The sequence below is a fragment of the Mustela lutreola genome, chromosome 6 (genome assembly GCF_030435805.1).
Source record: "Mustela lutreola isolate mMusLut2 chromosome 6, mMusLut2.pri, whole genome shotgun sequence".
NCBI classification, from domain to species: Eukaryota; Metazoa; Chordata; class Mammalia; order Carnivora; family Mustelidae; genus Mustela; species Mustela lutreola.
This window is the reverse complement of record NC_081295.1, coordinates 157,814,622-157,832,065: the sequence shown is the minus strand read 5'-3', so window position 1 is coordinate 157,832,065 and position 17,444 is coordinate 157,814,622. Positions and strand designations below refer to the sequence as shown.

The window sequence follows — 17,444 nt, the reverse complement described above, 5'->3', positions numbered from 1 at the left end:
GTTTTTCAAAGCCTCGGTCACTTGAGCCACATCACTCAGGTAACTGGTACTCTGTTCCTACGATATGATTTCCAAGAACAAACTTTCTCAGCCTATGTTTTTAGAGAACACTTGCTTAGCTTGTGTCCCTGAGGACAACTGATAAGAGCAGTTTTGTGTAGTTCACAAAAAGAATCAAGGAGAAGCTAGTAACCCCCTCCCTCTCTGCCTAGATGTCTAGCCAGCACCCTCATACCTGAAGACAATTTCTCCCAGCCTCACTCTAGCTTCCAGCAGCCAACTAATTAGGGATTAGTCACGCTCTTACCATTTATGCCAGCAGGGCACTTTCTGTTCAGCCATTGACTCCAAATATGAGATCTTCTAAAATAGAAGGAATGAGAAAAAGTATTTTAAAATATTTAAAAAATAATGTAGAAGCACTTGTGACCATGGTCACAGAATGGTTGAAAAAGCGAAGTTGCAGGAGTAGAAACAAACCAGTCCAGGGTCTCTGCCTAATCTCTCTTAACTCTCCTCCAAGGGAGGGGTAGAGCACCAGTCTGAGTACCCCTGGCAGGGGAAGCACAGTGTGTTGTTTTTTTTTCAGCAGCATATTTGACTTTATAACTGGAATGAAATCTCATTTACTTGTTTAAAGTTTAAATTGCTTAGAAATAACAAAAGTGCTAAAAACCAAGTATATCTGGTTCAAGATGCAGCATTTCAAAAAGGCACACAGTAGACAGCAACAGCCTGGAGATGCCAGGGATTGAACCTGGGGCCTCATACATGGGAAGCATGGGCTCTGCTGCTGAGCTACACCCCCAGAGCTGCAGGGGTTATGTGGTAAAAAAATTTTAGGAATACACATCAACTTTTCCCTAAAATATATTTTGTTATACTTTGATGTCAAGAATAATGTGGATTTTATAGGTCTTGAATGTCAGAAAGAGGGTGTTTGTAAACCAATATCACTAAAGGCTTTAGAGTCGTTTGAAATAAGCCCAGGCCCACCTCAGACCAAGCAGGGGGGAGAACTGGACTTTATCCTAGCAACTACCATGCATATAAGGCATTCAGATCAGCAGCCTCTCCGACAGGCCAGCATCAGAAAAAATAGACCCGTGGGTGGCCACAGCGAAGCCTTGGAAAAAAGGAACTATGTGTAGCACAAAATCCAGGGGTAAGCAGGAGTCACTCCAGCGGAGTAGGGGACGGGCGGGACTCGCCTTGCAAGATGCATTCTGACTCGGATTCCAGGCATGGCCTTGTCCACAGTCTCAGCCTGGCGGAAGAAGGAAGAGCCCACTCCCTAGACTGGGTAGTAAACCTGTATCCTGTGGAATAAAAAGTGTAAGAAAAATGCTGAAGGTTCAGATATAAATCCAGGTTTTTACAGTTTAGAAACAGGTTTTAGCCTCAGGCATTGGTTCTCCAAGTGTGGTCTTTGGTCCACCCAGCATCAGCATCACCTGGGAGCCTGCTAAAAATACAGATTCTCAGGCCCCACCGTGGTGGTGAGTCGGGAACTGGGACGTGGGGTCCAGCCATCTGTGTTCCCATAGGACCAGCCGTGCTGCGGAAGTAAGACTCAGGAATGGCTGGTGTAGGCCAGCACATGACTACATCATTTTCTAACGATAGTACGAGACTAAGGTGTTTCCAGTGATTAAAGATAAAATCATTTAACAGATTACGTCTGAATTTTTCTAGATATTTAAGTGCGTGAGGGAAATCTAATTTTTGAGTTTAATTTTTTAGTATACTGTGAGAATAGGATATGGATATTTAGAAAGTTAGTTTTAAAAACTTAATCGTACACGAACGCGGGAACAGCAGCAGATACAGCTCTCGATATCCAAACGCCCTTGAACATTAGATGTTCTATCCACGAGCCATTAGGAGAGGAAGATAAAGATGAGTAAAAACAGATTAAGAAGAGCAAATCCCCGAAATAAAGCACATCTGCAGCTTCGGATCCTGCCGCTGGACACAGCTGGACGCGCCGAGGACCCCGCGCGCTGGAGGCGCGAGGTGGGGAGGGAGGAGGGGCCGCCGGGCTAGGACTTCACTCCGCAACCATCCGGCCCTAGCGGCAGCTCGCACAAGGGCCCCGGTCTACGGAGGTCTGGAAACAAAATCACAAAAAATTCGTCGTTCGTGGGCAACAGTTGCAACCCCGAGCCCCGTCACGAACGGGATTCAGGGCAGCAAAGACTAGTTGGACCGTGTGTCCGTGGGCCGAGCGTCCAGCGGCTCCTAGACCCCGCGGGGCTCAGACCCCGCAGGTGGATTCTCTTAAGAATTTGGGGCGCCTGGGTGGCTCAGTGGGTTGAGCGACTGCCTTCGGCTCAAGTCATGAGTCCTGGGATCGAGTCCCGCATCAGACTCCCTGCCGAGCAGTCTCTCCTCCCACTGACCTCTGTCCTCTCATTCTCTCTCTCTCTCTCAAATAAATAAATAAAATCATTAAAAAATAATAGGAAAAAAAAAAGAATTTGATGATTTGGCGGGTTGGGGGATCGCGGCAGAGGCTCGTTCCTCACCCCGGGCCGCCGAAGCGCCCGCCCCACCCCTGAGAACTGCCCCCGCGGCGCTCGTTATGCCCGGGAGAGCTTCCGGAGCGCGTGCGGCCCCGCTGGCTCCCTGCGCCGCAGCCCTGCGCGGGTCGTTGCGGGCCTTACGCGCGCCCGCCGCCCGCCTACAGGCGGCGGCCGGTGTCCCCGGCTTCTGCTCCAGCATCCGGCCTTCGCGACGCCTAAAATGTCACCGACGCAACTGCGTAAGGGGAGCGGTGCCGGGGGCGTCCCGGGGTCTCAAGAGCCGCAGGTACGCGCGAACCGCTCCTCAGCTCCGGGCTCCCCGGCAAGCGGGTTTCCTCTGCAGACACAGACAGGGACCCCAGACAGCGGCGGCGACGCTCGCCGCCTCGGCCGCTCGCACCACCGTCAGGAGATTTTAGTTTGGGAACGAATGCAGCGATCTGAGTAGGAAAGGAGGCATCCCTAGCTGTGCAGGCGGCGTCTCAGAGACAAGCCTGTGCCCCAGAACGAACCAGGTGAGGACTCCCACTGGCAGGTGCAAGGGGAGGGGCCTCGCGCGGCAGTTGGCTCGGGATCAGAGGGACCCCACGGACGAAGGCGCGGGGAGAACGTTTGGCACCTCCGCAGACGCACGGCCCCAAGAGGCGGCCTCAGCCCTGGGGCTGCAGAGGGATCCTCCCGGCCGGGTGGCGGCGAGGAGTCCCGCGCTCAAACGTCAGCCCAAACCTCGCTGGTTGGGCGAGTGCTCGCAACACTTCCCAAGCCCAGCCGCTGCCCCACACCTGAGCCCAGAGACCTCGAGCCCGCGACCCCTGGACACCTCCGTGCAGACTGGCCGGCGACTTGGTGCAGGGACCAGGCGGGGACGGGGACTGAGGAGGAGGAGAACCAGGGAGGGAGGCGGTGGCTGCACAGACGAAAGAGTGCACTCCCAAGGCACACCCCGTGTCCGCAGGTGCCCTTCGCATCGCCGGAGAAAAGCGACTACACGGGGACCGGAGTCTCCTTCACTCCTAAGTGTCTGTAATGTGTGCTCTGCCCCGACCGGAGAGAGAGGAGGGAACTGGGGCGAGGGCGAAGTGGCAGCCTTGGCCTGGCCGGGGCCCACCCTCCCCGCGGAGCGCACCCCGCCGGCTCAGGAGCGCACACCCCACGCGACTCTGCCCGTCTGCTTGCTAGCTTGCTGCCCTGCGGCGACTGCCCACTGGGCCACCGCGGGACCCGGCACGTTCACTCCGCAACACACAGGCCTTCGCGGTAGACGGGGACCGATGTCCTCGGGGTCACCGGGACCACTAGGTGACCAGCGCGTCCTTCGGCCATCGCCTGGGGCTGGCGCGCCGGGTCAGGCCCGCGGGGCTCCCCTCCGTCGGGACGGTTTCGCGCGGCGGGGCAGGCGGCAGGAGGTGAGTGGGCCCGTGCCCCCGGCAGGGACCTGGAGCCTCGCGGGGACTGCTGTCGCGAGAGCGCGGGGCCGCTGTGCGCTTGCACCGACCTCACGGGGCAGCGAGTAGGGTGATGGGGGGTTTGCGCCCCTTGATCCGGTTGTGCTCGCCCCCGCTCACAGGGGGGCTTTCGATGAGACGTCCACCTTCGCCAGTCGCCGGGAGGATGAAACCAGTGGCTTTGTTGCCTATTTTGTAGGCATTATGTTTAGTTTCGTGTCTCCCGGACTCGGTCCCAAGTGCCTCCTCTTAGCGTTGGCCTTTTGTTGTCCTGTTGGGAGTCTGCGGTCCGGACCCTCTCCCGACACGGCAGGGCCCGGGGAGTCTTCGGGACGCGCAGGGTGCTGTCGCTGCGCTGGGCATTTCTGCGGGCGCGCAGGGCTTCCGGGGCGCGGGGCGCCGCCGGCCGGGCAGCAGAGCCTGGCTCGTCCCAGCCGGAGGAGCGGCCTCCGCGGGGAGGGAAAGCCGGCGAGGCCACGGACTCCAGCCGGAGGGAAGGCGAGAAACTGAGGCAGAGCGAGGCACGCGTTGAAGCTGCTAATGTGTTTCTCAGCCCGGCTGCCCCACAGCCCTCGTTGCAAGATTCCCCGCGCGGTCTTAGCGGAGCCAGCGGACCCTCCCGGCTCTCTCCGGAGCGGCTGCTGCGGCCGGCTCTGGGCTGCCGGCGCGGGCTGGGGCGAGGCGGGACGCAGGCGCTGCCTCCGCGCTCTAAAATCGGCCCAGTCGAGAATGAAGCAAATGCGATCCAGCAGCATAAATCTGCAAATAGAAACTGCGCTAAACGACGTTGAAGGGGGAGGTGTAATTCGTATGCATTTGTTCAGTCGGCTGACTGACCGTCCTCCTGTGCATGCGGATTGAAGAAACCCGCCGAAGCCCAGGCGCAGGCCTCACGGGTAAGGCAGAACCCCTGGTCGACAATTGAGGGGGAAAAGGAGCAACTTCCTCGTGGGGATGTAGCTCAGTGGTAGAGCGCATGCTTTGCATGTATGAGGTCCCGGGTTCGATCCCCGGCGTCTCCACTTTCCTAAGCCCGGAATAGGAGTCCTGGTTTATATCTTATTTAACCCTTAGCAGGCCCTTCTTCAATTATTAAAGTTACCGACAAAGAAGAATTTTCCTCCAGCCAAAGTTCTTACTGGGCTCAGAATTAAATTGATTTGAGACAGATTAACAGGGCTAGCTAAGGGAGCTTTATTACCTGTGCACAGGGCACTAATAATGAAGCTGAGACCTATTTTGAACAAAGAAAATAGATTTGTGAGGACTTGACAGGATGAAGAAGACAGAGGCTTGGGAACTTTAATTAATAAGAGATTTTAAGTGGAATTTGGGCTGAGGTAGATCTAGTAATAAAGTAACAAGCTTTATTTCTACAGCTGTCTCAATTTTAAATTTCCTATCTCTGGTGATAAGGATGTCTTTTCCTTCTTACCACAAGGAGGGTCCCTTGAATAGGGGAGATTCGTTTCCTGCTTTCAGGGGGGGCAGAGGAGGGTGTCATATCCTTGCACCTGCTGTTTCCAGAGTAGCTTCCATTCAAAATAATTACTATGCCATTGTGGAACAGACTGCTCTGGGTCCCTACAGTACTTAAAGAAATAAGCCATTGGGGACAAAGTTAGGTGTAGTACATTACTGGGAAGTTTAAATATTGCCAAATTCCTCCACTTAATTGAGATTATAAAGCTAATATATCACAATCATGTAAATACTTTAGAGCATGGAGTACTACTCAGCTGTCCAAATGAACTCTGGCCATTTGCAGCCACATGGATGGAACTCCAGGCGATTATGCTGGGTGAAATCAGTCAATCAGAGAAAGACAATTATCATATGATCTCACGCATATGGAATTTAAGAAACAAAACAGGATCATGGGGAAGAGAGGAAAAAATAAAACAAAATGAAACCAGAGAGAGACACAAACTGCAAGAGACTCTTAATCATAGGAAACAAACTGAGGGCTGCCAGCGGGTGGGGGTAATTGGGTGATGTGCGTTAAGGAGGGCACGTGATGTAGTGAGCAGGCGTGTTATATGGGACTGATGAATCATTGACCTCTGGCTCTGAAGCCGATAATACATCCTGTTAATAAACTAAATTTAAATTAAAAATTAAAAAATAGAATCATAAAAAGATACTTTACAACATCTTTAAGTCTCATCACAGATGAGCAAAATGTTTATAAAACCTTCCTCTAAAATAAATCCCTGAATGGAGTTTACATAGAGACAGACATCAGGTGACCGAAGGTGATGACTCCTGACCCGAAAGAGAATTCTCTGCAGTACTAGGCACCGGGTGGCTCCGCTGGTTAGGCATTCGCCTTCAGCTCAGGTCATGACCTCAGTGTTGTGGGATCAAGACCCTTTTCCGTCTCCCTCTCCCCAACCCTACTTCCCCCACTCATGCTCACTCTCTCTCAAATAAATAAAATCTTAAAAAAAAAAAAAACTATCTGCCGTACCAATGAAGACGAGCCTACCCTCTTTTCTTGCCTATTTGGATCATCCTCTTTTAATAGTTAGACTTTGAACTTTATATCAAGAATTGTCTGAGCAACTTACTTTAACATATGTTTTCTTTTTGAGGCAGGCCCCTGGGTGGCTCAGGCGGTTGAGCATCTGCCTTAATAAGCTTGGGTCATGGTCCCAGGGTTCCTTGTGCAGTGAGGAGCTTGCTTCCCCTCCCCCACTCCCCCTGCTTGTGCGACCTTACTGTCTGTCTGTCTGTCTCTCTCTCTCTCTCATTTGGTCAAACAAATAAAATCTTTACAAAAGCTGTTTTCTTTTTATGCTGGTCTTTTACCAATATGCTACATTTTTTGGCCATCATGCATACAACCTGTTGTAAGCCAAATTTTCAACTGCTTACTGAATAAGACACAACCTTGAACAAGGAGCTATGCAAATCAGGTTAAAACTATTTTTTCTTTGACCAAAGATTGGAGAGAGAACAGGCATAGTTGAGAGGATATAATAGGTTGGAGAGTTTAAAATGTGCACGGATGGGTTCCTGGTTCTATCCTTGTTGTCTCTACCTTCTGTCTCCCCCACCAAGGGACAAGGCCCAGCAAAACGTCTACGTGCTCCTCTGTGTGTTTTCCTTCTCCTTGTCATGCCCCTGCTAGTTTTCACTTTCAGGCTTCCTTCCCACTTCCTGGCAGAGTTTATCTCTAAGAAGCTATAGAAAGATAACATTTTGGTGGCATTTTTGGTCAACATCAGAAGATTCAGTAATACCTATCAAGGGGATGTGGTTGGTCTTGGAGTGAAGGCATCATCTTAGAGGACCCAAATTGGACAGGAACCCAGTGTTCCTTTTTCCATTGACCTGAATTCTTTTTTTTTAAGATTTTATTTATTCATTTGACAGACAGAGATCACAAGTAGGCAGAGAGGCAGAGAGAGAGAGAGGAGGAAGCAGGCTCCCCACCGAGCAGAGAGCCCAATGTGGGGCTCGATCCCAGGACCCCAGGATCATGACCCAAGCCAAAGGCAGAGGCTTTAACCCACTGAGTCACCCAGGCACCCCCTGACCTGAATTCTGTAAACAAAACAAGGGTTTTGGCTTTGTGCTCTTGGCAACTCTGAAGTAGAAGTACAGATAGTGGGGCATCTGGGTGGCTCAGTGGGTTAAACATCTGCCTTAGGCTCAGGTCACGATCCCAGGGGCCTGGGATGGAGCCCCGCATAGGGCTCCCTGCTCCTCGGGAAGCCTACTTCTCCCTCTCCCACTCCCACTCCCCCTTCTTGTGTTCCCTCTCTTACTGTCTCTCCCTGTCAAATAAATAAATAAAATCTTAAAAAAAAAAAAGGTACAGTTAGTTGTATCATGTTAGCGCCCCTCTGGTTGCCCTTCCAGTAGGCACAGGAGTCACTGTATGTTTTAATGGCTGGTATTTATTTATTTATTTATGTGTTTGTTTGTTTTTCAGAATAATTGTGAACATGACCCAGTTTTAATAACAGCAATCCCAAACCTCTTTCTTCCCTGTTCAGTACACAGTAAATTCGCTGCCACCGTCATCACGTGTGCCACCACCATTATTTCATGATCAGATCGTGTCCACACACAAGACTCAACAAGCACAGTTCAGGAGGTTAAAAGAAGTGATAGATAAATTATAATGCATCAGAATGGAATATTTATTGTAATTGCATTCTTTAGTTATAAGGAAACTAAGGATTGTTGGAGATTTAGGATACCTTAGAAACAAAGGATATGTTGGGAAAATTAACACATCAATGACTGTGATGTGATGATTAACCTTTCTGACAGCTTCACTGGCCATCAGTGTCCACGTGTCTGATTAAACATTATCTTTGGGTATGTCTGTGGCTGTTTCCAGAGGAGACTACTGTTTGAATTGGTAGACTGAGTAACGCAGAGAGCCCTCCCTGATAGGCGTGGGTATCGTCCAATCTGTTGAAGGCCAGAATAGAACAAAAAGGCAGAAGGTTGGGATCACCTCCTCTCTGCCTGTCTGTGGGAGCTGGGACACTGGTCTTCTGCCTTCAACATTGAATGTCCGAGCTGGGACACTGATGTCCTGCCTTCAGGGCTCCGGGTCTCAGGTGTTCAGTCTGGAACTGGAATCTCTGTCTTTCATCCCTCCGACCATCAAACTACACCACACAGATGAGAAGTTACTTCAATAATTAAGATTTTATTAAAAATGAGATAATTTCTAGAATATTCAGAGAACAGCTGCAAACAATAATAAGCCTGTGAACACTTGGCATTACTCAGATTGGACAGCTGTACTGAGGTATACTTGATATACAAAGAACTACACATACCCAATGGGTATGGTTTGATGAGTTTGGACATAAGCAAATCCTCATTATACCGTCACCACAAACAAGGTTACAACATATGCACTACCTCCCGAAGTTTCCTTGTGTCCTTTTGCTTTTTGAGTGTATGTGACAGAGAGAGACCTACCCACTTAAGCTCGGAAGTGTGCAATACCTTCTTGCTAACTGGAGGCAGATTTCTGTCATGTTTGTCTCGCATAACTGAAACTTTACCCTCAGCCAGCCCGGCTCTCTGTTTCCTCCCCGCCGCGGGTGCTGGCGATCCCCATCACATTCTCTGCTTCCACGAGTCTGACTGTTGGCCAGAGTGGGATTATGCAGTAATCATCCTTCTGGATGGCTTATTTCATTTCGCACAGCGTCTTCCGGGTCCATCCTTGCTGTCACAACTGGCAACATTTTTAAAGGCTGGATAATATTTTTGTGTATATGCCAGAGTTTCTTTATCTGTTCATCTGTCGATGGATGCTTCGGTTGTTTCCGTATCTTGACCATCAGATGTCTTTTCAAAATCCTGTTTTCAGTTCTTTTGGATATATATACGGCCATAAGTGGGATTGCTGGATCATTTCGGAGTTTTATTTTTACTTTTTCTGAGAAGCATCCATACTGTTTTGTGTAGCTGCTGCACCATTTTACATTCTCACGAACAGTATGCGAGGGTTCTAATCTCTCTACACCCTCACCAACACTTGTTATCTTTTTTTTTTAAATAATAGCCATCCTACCAGGTGTGACGTGATAGCTCATTGTACTTTTCGATTTACATTATACATATATCACCACATTGTACGTTTTTTTTTTTTTTTATGATTTACTTATTTGAGAGAGAGTGGGGTAAGGGCAGAGGGAGAAGGACAGACTCTCAAGCAGATTCCCTACAGAGCCTGGAACCTGAACTCACGACCCTGAGGTCATGAGCTGAGTCAAAATCAAGAGTGGGCTCCGCAACTGACCGAGCCACCCAGGTGCCCCCATTTTAAATACATTAAAATTTTATTTGTCCATTATGCCTAATTAAAAAACTATCCACTGCAATGATTTTCAAGAAACAGAAGCCATTCTTTGAGAAAAATGAAAGTTAAATTTAAAATACATTTAAATATATAATATAAATAACAAATATTAAATGTAAACCTTTTAAACTTCCTGTTTTGGACATTTCCTTTTTTTACTTTTTAAAAAAATTTTAATTAACATACAATGTATTATTTGTTACAGGTCTGTGGCTCATCAGTCTTACACAACAGCCAGCGCTCACCCATCACGTGCCCTCCTTAATGCCCGTCACCCTGTTGCCCCATCCCCTACACTCTCCCCTCTAGCAACCCTCAGTTTCTTTCCTATGATTAAGAGTCGTATAATTTTTCCCCCTCTCTGGTTTCACCTTGTTTCATTTTTCCCTCTCTTCCCTTATGGTCCTCTATGATATTTCTTATATTCCACAAATGAGTGAAACTGTATGATAATTGTCTTTCTCTGATTGACTTAGTTCACTCAGCATATATCATCTAGTTCCATCCACATCAATACAGACGGTAGGTATTCACCCTTTCTGATGGCTGAGGAATATTGCATTGTATATATGGTCCACATCTTCTTCAAGGGACATCTTCGCTCCTTCCACATTTGGCTATTGCTGCTATGAACATTGGGGTGCATGTGCCACTTCTTTTCACTACATTTGTATCTTTGGGGTAAATACCCAGTAGTGCAATTACTGGCTTGTAGGGTAGCTCTATTTTCAACTTCTTAAGGAACCTTTGTACTGTTTCCAGAGTGGCTGCACCAGCTTGCATTCCCACCTGTAGTGTAGGAGGGTTCCCCTTTCTTCATATCCTGCCCAACACCTCTCGTTTCCTGACTGGTTAATTTTAGCCATTCTGATTGGTGTGAGGTGGGATCTCATTGTGGTTTTGATTTGTATTTCCCTGATGCCGAGTGATGTGAACACTTTTTCATGTGTCTGTTGGCCATTTGGATGTCTTCTTTGCAGAAATGTGTGTTATGTCTTCTACCCATTTCTTGGAGAAAAATGAAAATTAAATTAAAAATATATTTAAATATGTAATATAAAGTCAGTAAGATAAATATTGAATGAAAACATTTTTAACCTTCTGTTTTGGACATTTTATTTTATTTTTACAATTTTTTTTTTTTTTGATAATCTCTATGCCCAGTGTGAGGGCTTGAACTCACAATCCCAAGACCACAAGTCCCATTCTCCACCAACTGAGCCAGTCAGGCTACTCTGTTTCAGACATTTAAAAAAAAAAATTATTTATTTGACAGACAGAGATCACGGCAGGGCGGGGGGGAGGAAGCAGACTCCCTGCTGAGCAGAGAGCCCAATGTGGGGCTCGATCCTAGTCATGATCCTAGGACCCTGGGATCATGACCTGAGCCAAAGGCAGAGGCTTAACCCACTGAGCCACCCAGATTCAGACATTTTAAAATAGAGCTTATACTCTAATGAATATAGCTTCCTTCAGTCACACACTGAGCATTTAACGATCACTTCGTTGTTCTTGTTCAATTTTTACCAACTTTCAGGTTCTATTTTTGGTGCCCCCTGGAAAACAAATAAAATTTCAAATATTGTATTAACTTCAACCATAAATATTTTCACATGAATAACTAATAGTTATAAACTTTTTAAAACATTACCATAATAATATCACAACCAGCAAAATTAAAGAAACTTCTTAATGTAGTCTAATGCTCAGTCCATGTTCAGTTGTTTCATTTTCCAATTATTTTGTTTGAGTCCAGATCCAAATGTGTTGCATTTAATCTCCTTGTATGTCATTTCATCTGTATCATATCTGCCTCCTTCTCCCCACCCCTACCGCTGCCATGTCACTTACCTTCTGAGGGTCAGTTGGCCCAGGAGAATTTTTTCACATTCTGGATCTGGCCGATTGCCTGTGTTATTAAACAGATTCTTTTTTTTTTTTTTTAGATTTTATTTATTTATTTGACAGAGAGAGATCACAAGCAGGCAGAGAGGCAGGCAGAAAGAGGAGGAAGCAGGCTCCCCGCTGAGCAGAGAGCCCGATGCAGGGCTCAATCCCAGGACCCTGAGATCATGACCTGAGCCGAAGGCAGCGTCTTAACTCACTGAGCGACCCAGGCACCCCTAAACCATTAATTTCTTAACTCAAGTATTTTGTTGGTGGGGTTGGGAATGTTCTGTTTCACTGCACCCAGACACACAGGATGTGTAGTCCTCTCAGTTTTAGTGCCATGGAATCAGTTGTTGCTTTTAGGGGATGTCAGCGATTCTGTCCATTCTAGGGTTCTGTCTGATTTCTCCTCAGGGCTGTAGCAGCCATTGATGATTGTGACCTGGATGCATTAGATCTGTTGTAAAATGTTGATTCTAATTTTAATCATTCCTCCTGCATTTATCAGCTGTGATTCTTCTATGGAGAAAATCTTTCCCTTATCAACAGCATGTTTATCTTAAAAAACATCCCAGGGGTGCCTGGGTGGCCCAGTCAGTTAGGCGTCAGCCTTCAGCTTGGGTTGTGGTCCTAGGGTTCTGGGATCAAGCACCCCGTCCAGCTTCCTGCTCAGAAGGGATATGTTTCTCCTTCTCCCTCTGTCCCGCCCCCCCCCCCCACTATCTCTCCCTGTCAAATAAATCAATAAAATCTTTTAAAAAAATCCATATTATTCATATAGGATAAATACTTGATTCATTTCCTTCATTGGTCAACTTTCAAAATAATGAGATGCTATCCGAAAGCCTCCAAAGGTTAGATATAGACTATTACGTGTGAGTCTGTGTTGGTTTTACAAGTAGGTGCTCTAGTAGCTTTTCCACTTTGAAGGGCAATTTCCAGACGTATAATCCTACCAAGCTATATAGAGATAGCTTTATCACTTACTATCCGATACTTAACCCTCTGTTTCTTCATATCTGAATGCCTTGGTTAATACCTCCATCAGAGTGGCACCTACCTGGGTGGCTCATTTGGTTAACGGCCGGACTATTGTTTTCAGTTTAGGTCATGATCTCGGGGTCATGAGATTGAGACAGGCATGGACCCCACATTTGGCTCAGCACTGGGTGTGGAGCGTGCTTAAGAGTCTCTCTCTCCCTGTCCCTTGGCTCTTCTCCTCACCTCTCTCTCTCTTAAAAAAAAAAAAAAGAAGAAGAAGAAGAAGAAGAAGAAGAAGGAAGGAAGGAAGGAAGGAGAAAAAGAAATACCTCCATAACAGCATTAAATAGTAGTGAAGATAATAGACATCCTTGTCTTGTCATAAAAAAATTTTTAATGTTTGACACAAAATACTTTAAAGAAACTTAAATAGGTAGTACAGAATATAAAAGTCTCCTAATAATATATATTACATAGAATTATCTTCCAGAATACCAAATAATCCCTAGAAGTTAACAAATTTAAAACTGAAGGCTCCCTCTCCCAAGGTGTGTATTCAACTCATACTTCAGACTAGCACATCGGCTTTGATTATGCATCGGCTAGGATACGCAGGTGTTACTTGTGGGATGCTCCTTGGTTTGGGGGCAGTGATAAGTTTCCTCTCTAGTCATTTCTAAAATGAGCCTGACGCGTCATTTATTTTGACTTAAGAAATATTTAGCTGCTTGGTCCCACACCGTGTCCGCAGAGAGGCAGGCGTCCTGGGCCCCTGCCACCAACCTGCCTTCATTCGGTCTGCGTCACCCCGTCTAGGCTCGGACCGACAGCTCTTCATGGCCCCTCACGTGCCTTGGAAAGCCCGCAGCTGGAACTGGGCCCCCCTGGGTCCGTGTCTGGTGACACAAAAAAGGGTAAAGTAGTTTGCAAGTTCAGAAGGGAAAAAAAAAAAAAAACCATCTTTTTATGCTGTTCCACCTCCAGTGTGTTCTTTGTCCCAAGAACTTTGCAGAATTCCAAAGAAAGCGGATGAGACCGAGGCTCTGCGCGTTCCTGGTGCGCAGGGCCCAGGACCTTTGTTCTCAGTAGGAAGTCGGTGTCACTGCCGCACCCCGGGCGGGTAGAAAACGGAAGGAGAGCAGGCGGCGGGTTAGCGGGGCAGACGCGCCCCGATCCCAGGCGCATTCCCCTAAAACTGGTGGAGGTGCCGGGGATTGAACCCGGGACCTCGTACATGCTAAGCACGCGCTCTACCACTGAGCTACACCCCCGAATACGGGCGCGGTGCTGCGGATTCCTTTCGTGATTTATTATCACTTTTCGCCTCCGAAAGTCTTAGGAAGACGCGGAGAAAACGGGGGCGCAGACATCTCACGTGCGGGCCGGCCGCGTGCGGCGTCCGAAACGCCCCGGCGGGGTTCCGCGGGAGGAGGCGGCGGAGCCCGCGCGGTCTCGCGCTCTGCAGCCACGTGTGCCGCCTGCGGCCGAGGAGCCGGGGGAGGCCGCAGCAGGGGGCGGCGCGGCGCGGCGGAGGCGGGGGGGTGGGGGGGTGTTGGCTCCGGGCCCTCCGCGCCCCTCCCCCGGACCCTCCCACCATCTCGGTTTCCGGCAGCCGGAAACAGCCCCTGAACACTCGATGCTGGTGGCAGGGGGCGTCCCGCAGGCTCGCGATGTCCTGCACCGATCGCAAGGACAAGGTGGGAACCCGAGCCGGGGCGACAGGTGTCCCCGTCCGCAAAGCCCTGGCGGCCCCCGCTCTGGGCTCGTGGGGGGGTGCGTGGCAATGTTGCTTCGGTGTCAGGTGAGCGGGCCGGGGTGCCCTGGCTCCGGCTGCTCACGACCAGCCCGCGGGGACCGCCGGAGCCACGAAGAATCTTTGGTTCCTTGGATGGTTTGGGGGTAAAGCTTCTATTTTAGAGAGTTGGCGCGGTCCAGCCCAAATTCCCAGCCCTTGATTTCTCTGGAGCCTCCCGTGCATTCCCTGAAACACCTTCAAACTTACTAGAAAGCTGAAAAAAATAAAAATAGCATAAAAATACCTGTCTGCCTTTTACCCAGTTTTAGCTATTGTTAATAGTATTCCCTTTCTTCAACGTTTGCTTCCTCTATCTCTCCTTTGAGATTAAGTTGCAGCCCCCCCCCCCCCAGTCGCTCACAAACTTGGCTAGTTTGACTCTGACCCAGTAGCCCTGTTTCCACTACAGTCCGCCCGCCCGTTTGACCATCTGACCCAATTTCCCCTCTGGTACAGCGTCTAGTCTGGGGTCAGGCATTGCATTTAGTTGGCCTGTCTTTTTAGTTTTCTTTAATCTGGAACATTCCCACAGCCCCCCTCCTCCCCCAGTAGAACGTTTTCCACTTTGGGTCTGCCTGTAGTTTTGAGTGGTAGATTCAGGCCATGCCTTTCCCACGGCAGTACAAGGCAGCTGGTGTTGTAAAGCTCCATCCGGAGACGGCCTCCCGCGGATGGGTGACGGCACCACGCCCAAATACTCTGGTGTTTAGCGGGAGAACTCTCTCGTTCATAGTCTTTACAATGAAAAGAGCAGAGACGAAGAAAGAAGAGGGGTAAAGAGCACAGTTAAGGCTTAAAATTAGATGTTGTGCCTGTTTGCCGAAAGCATCTTTAAGCTTCCTCTGAAGATTTGCCGGAGAATTTCGCTGGGAGATACACACAGGGTCCAAAAATACACATGCCGGTGGTAAACTTGACCACATGGCCCTTGAAGGCCTTCAGGTCTCAGCTGGGACCGTTACCGCAGGCGGAGAGAGGGCGGATGTGATGGTGGTAGGGCTCTGCACGGGGAAAGTCATCCTGGGCCGTCTGGATGGGCCCTGAAGGTAGTCACCGCTGTCCTTCCATGAGGGGAAGGCAAAGGAGAAATGAAGACAGTGCAGCTCTAACAGCCGGAAAATGGAAGGAAACAGAGTCTCCCCTGCAGCCTCTGCGAGGAGTGCGGCCCCGCAAACACCTCTGACAGTGGAAGAGAATGTGTGTTGCTGTCAGCCACCCAGAGTTTGGGGCCCTTGGGTCTGTTACAGCAGACATGGGGTGCTTGATCGCAGTGCGTTGTGCAAGGTGGCGTTGGAGGACAGCTGTGCTGACTTCTCTCCTGCCAGAAGCACACAGAAGTTTCCATCCCCAGCATATTTAACAACACCTGCCATAACCTTCATGATCCGCGCCATTCCTCCCTAGCCGGGATTCTTCGTGATTTGCCTTCCTCTGATTTCTAGTGAGGTTCAACATCTCTTAATACTGGAAGTCATTTAGGCATTACTTTTCTGAATTATTTATTTCCTTGTCCTCTTTTTCTTTTGTGTTGCCTCTTTTTCTGATGGTATTTCATTTTTTTCATAAGATTTTTTTTTTTTTTTTTAAGCAATCTCTGCAGCCAACGTGGGCCTCGAACTTAACAACCCTGAAATCAAGAGTCAGGTGCTCTACCAACTGAGCCAGCCAGATGTCCCTCTGTTGGTATTTTTAAATTTTTGTTTTTTAATTCCTCTTTTGCAAGGGGTCTTTTTATTTAGTATATATTGATTTCTGGTCAGTCTTAGTTGTTGCGAAAATCTCTTTCCAGTCTGTTACATGTCCATGAATTTCATCCGTGTCATTCTTTATGGATTGAAAACCATCACTTTTTGTGACAGGACTGTCCATTTTCAGTGATTTGTGCCTTTTGGTTCCTTTTTTTTTTTTTTTTTTTTTTTTATCTTCACCAGTTACGACTTAGTAGAAGGTCCTACTTCCCAACCATTAGTCCTTGAATATACCCCCTTTGTGACTTTTCTAGTCTCACAAAGAGTTGGGGAATTCTCTAGGGGGTCACTCAAAACCAGTAAATATTACCTGGCTCTACAGTAATTCAGGGGCACCTGGAGCCCAGGTCAGGACAATTAGTGATGCAAGGGTGAGATGTGGGAGCCCTGCCCAGAGGGCCTGGGAGTCAGAGAGGCTGGGAGCAAGCAGTACAGGAAACTCATCTAGGTCAGTCCAGGAGCAGGGAATCATGAAGCCAGGTGCCGACACCACTGTAGGGATGAATGTTTTCATATCATAAGAGTGGGGAGGTGGAAGAGCAGAGCCTGACACTTGTTTCAGTCCCATTCTGTCCCACTGTAGTGGGACACAGGCGGCTCAGAGTCAGCTTTGTCTCCAATTCAGGAAGAAATAGAAACATATCCCCTTTGACAGAAGACTTCCCCAGGTTGCGCCTGCAAGATTCATTCGTATTAAGATCATATAACCAGCTCAACAATAAGGATGACCACACACACAGAAAGATAAACCATTATGCCTATAGTTTAGAAGATAAAAAACGTGACATATATAGACCTAAACAACTGCAGATGTTGAAATTTTAAGATACAAGACAAAGAATAGCTATGTGGGATATGTATCAATAAATTAAGGATACAGAGTATGCAAGAAGAATGAATAGAATGATATAAAATTTAGAACTTAGAAATAAAGATAATAATAATTGAAATGAAAAATTTCTAATAGGTAAGATTAAACAGCATATTAGCTGCAACCAAAGAAAGAATTACTACACTGAGAGATAAAGCCAAAACGCTGATCCAGAATACAACAAAAGTAGTTAACGTGGAACATGCGAAGCAAGCTGTGACAGATGAACCTGACCACGGGTCATTTGCACCTCCTCCCATCAGGGGGTGGAGTCTAACTGACTCCTCTAAACCTTGACTCTGAGCTGCTCTGACCAGTGGAGTTGTGATGTTGTGCCACTTCCAGGCCTG

The 17,444-nt window shown here is 48.1% G+C and overlaps 3 non-coding genes across 3 annotated transcripts; 1 reads left to right on the top strand and 2 right to left on the bottom strand.

The window, feature by feature from the left end:
* Nucleotides 1-736: 736 nt before the first annotated feature.
* On the bottom strand, nt 737-808 carry TRNAG-CCC (transfer RNA glycine (anticodon CCC)). The gene has a single exon. It is a non-coding gene; the product is annotated as a tRNA-Gly (tRNA).
* Nucleotides 809-4,920: 4,112 nt separating this feature from the next.
* TRNAA-UGC (transfer RNA alanine (anticodon UGC)) lies at nt 4,921-4,992 on the top strand. The gene has a single exon. It is a non-coding gene; the product is annotated as a tRNA-Ala (tRNA).
* Nucleotides 4,993-13,879: 8,887 nt separating this feature from the next.
* On the bottom strand, nt 13,880-13,951 carry TRNAA-AGC (transfer RNA alanine (anticodon AGC)). Its single transcript has one exon. It is a non-coding gene; the product is annotated as a tRNA-Ala (tRNA).
* Between the last annotated feature and the right edge of the window lie 3,493 nt (nt 13,952-17,444).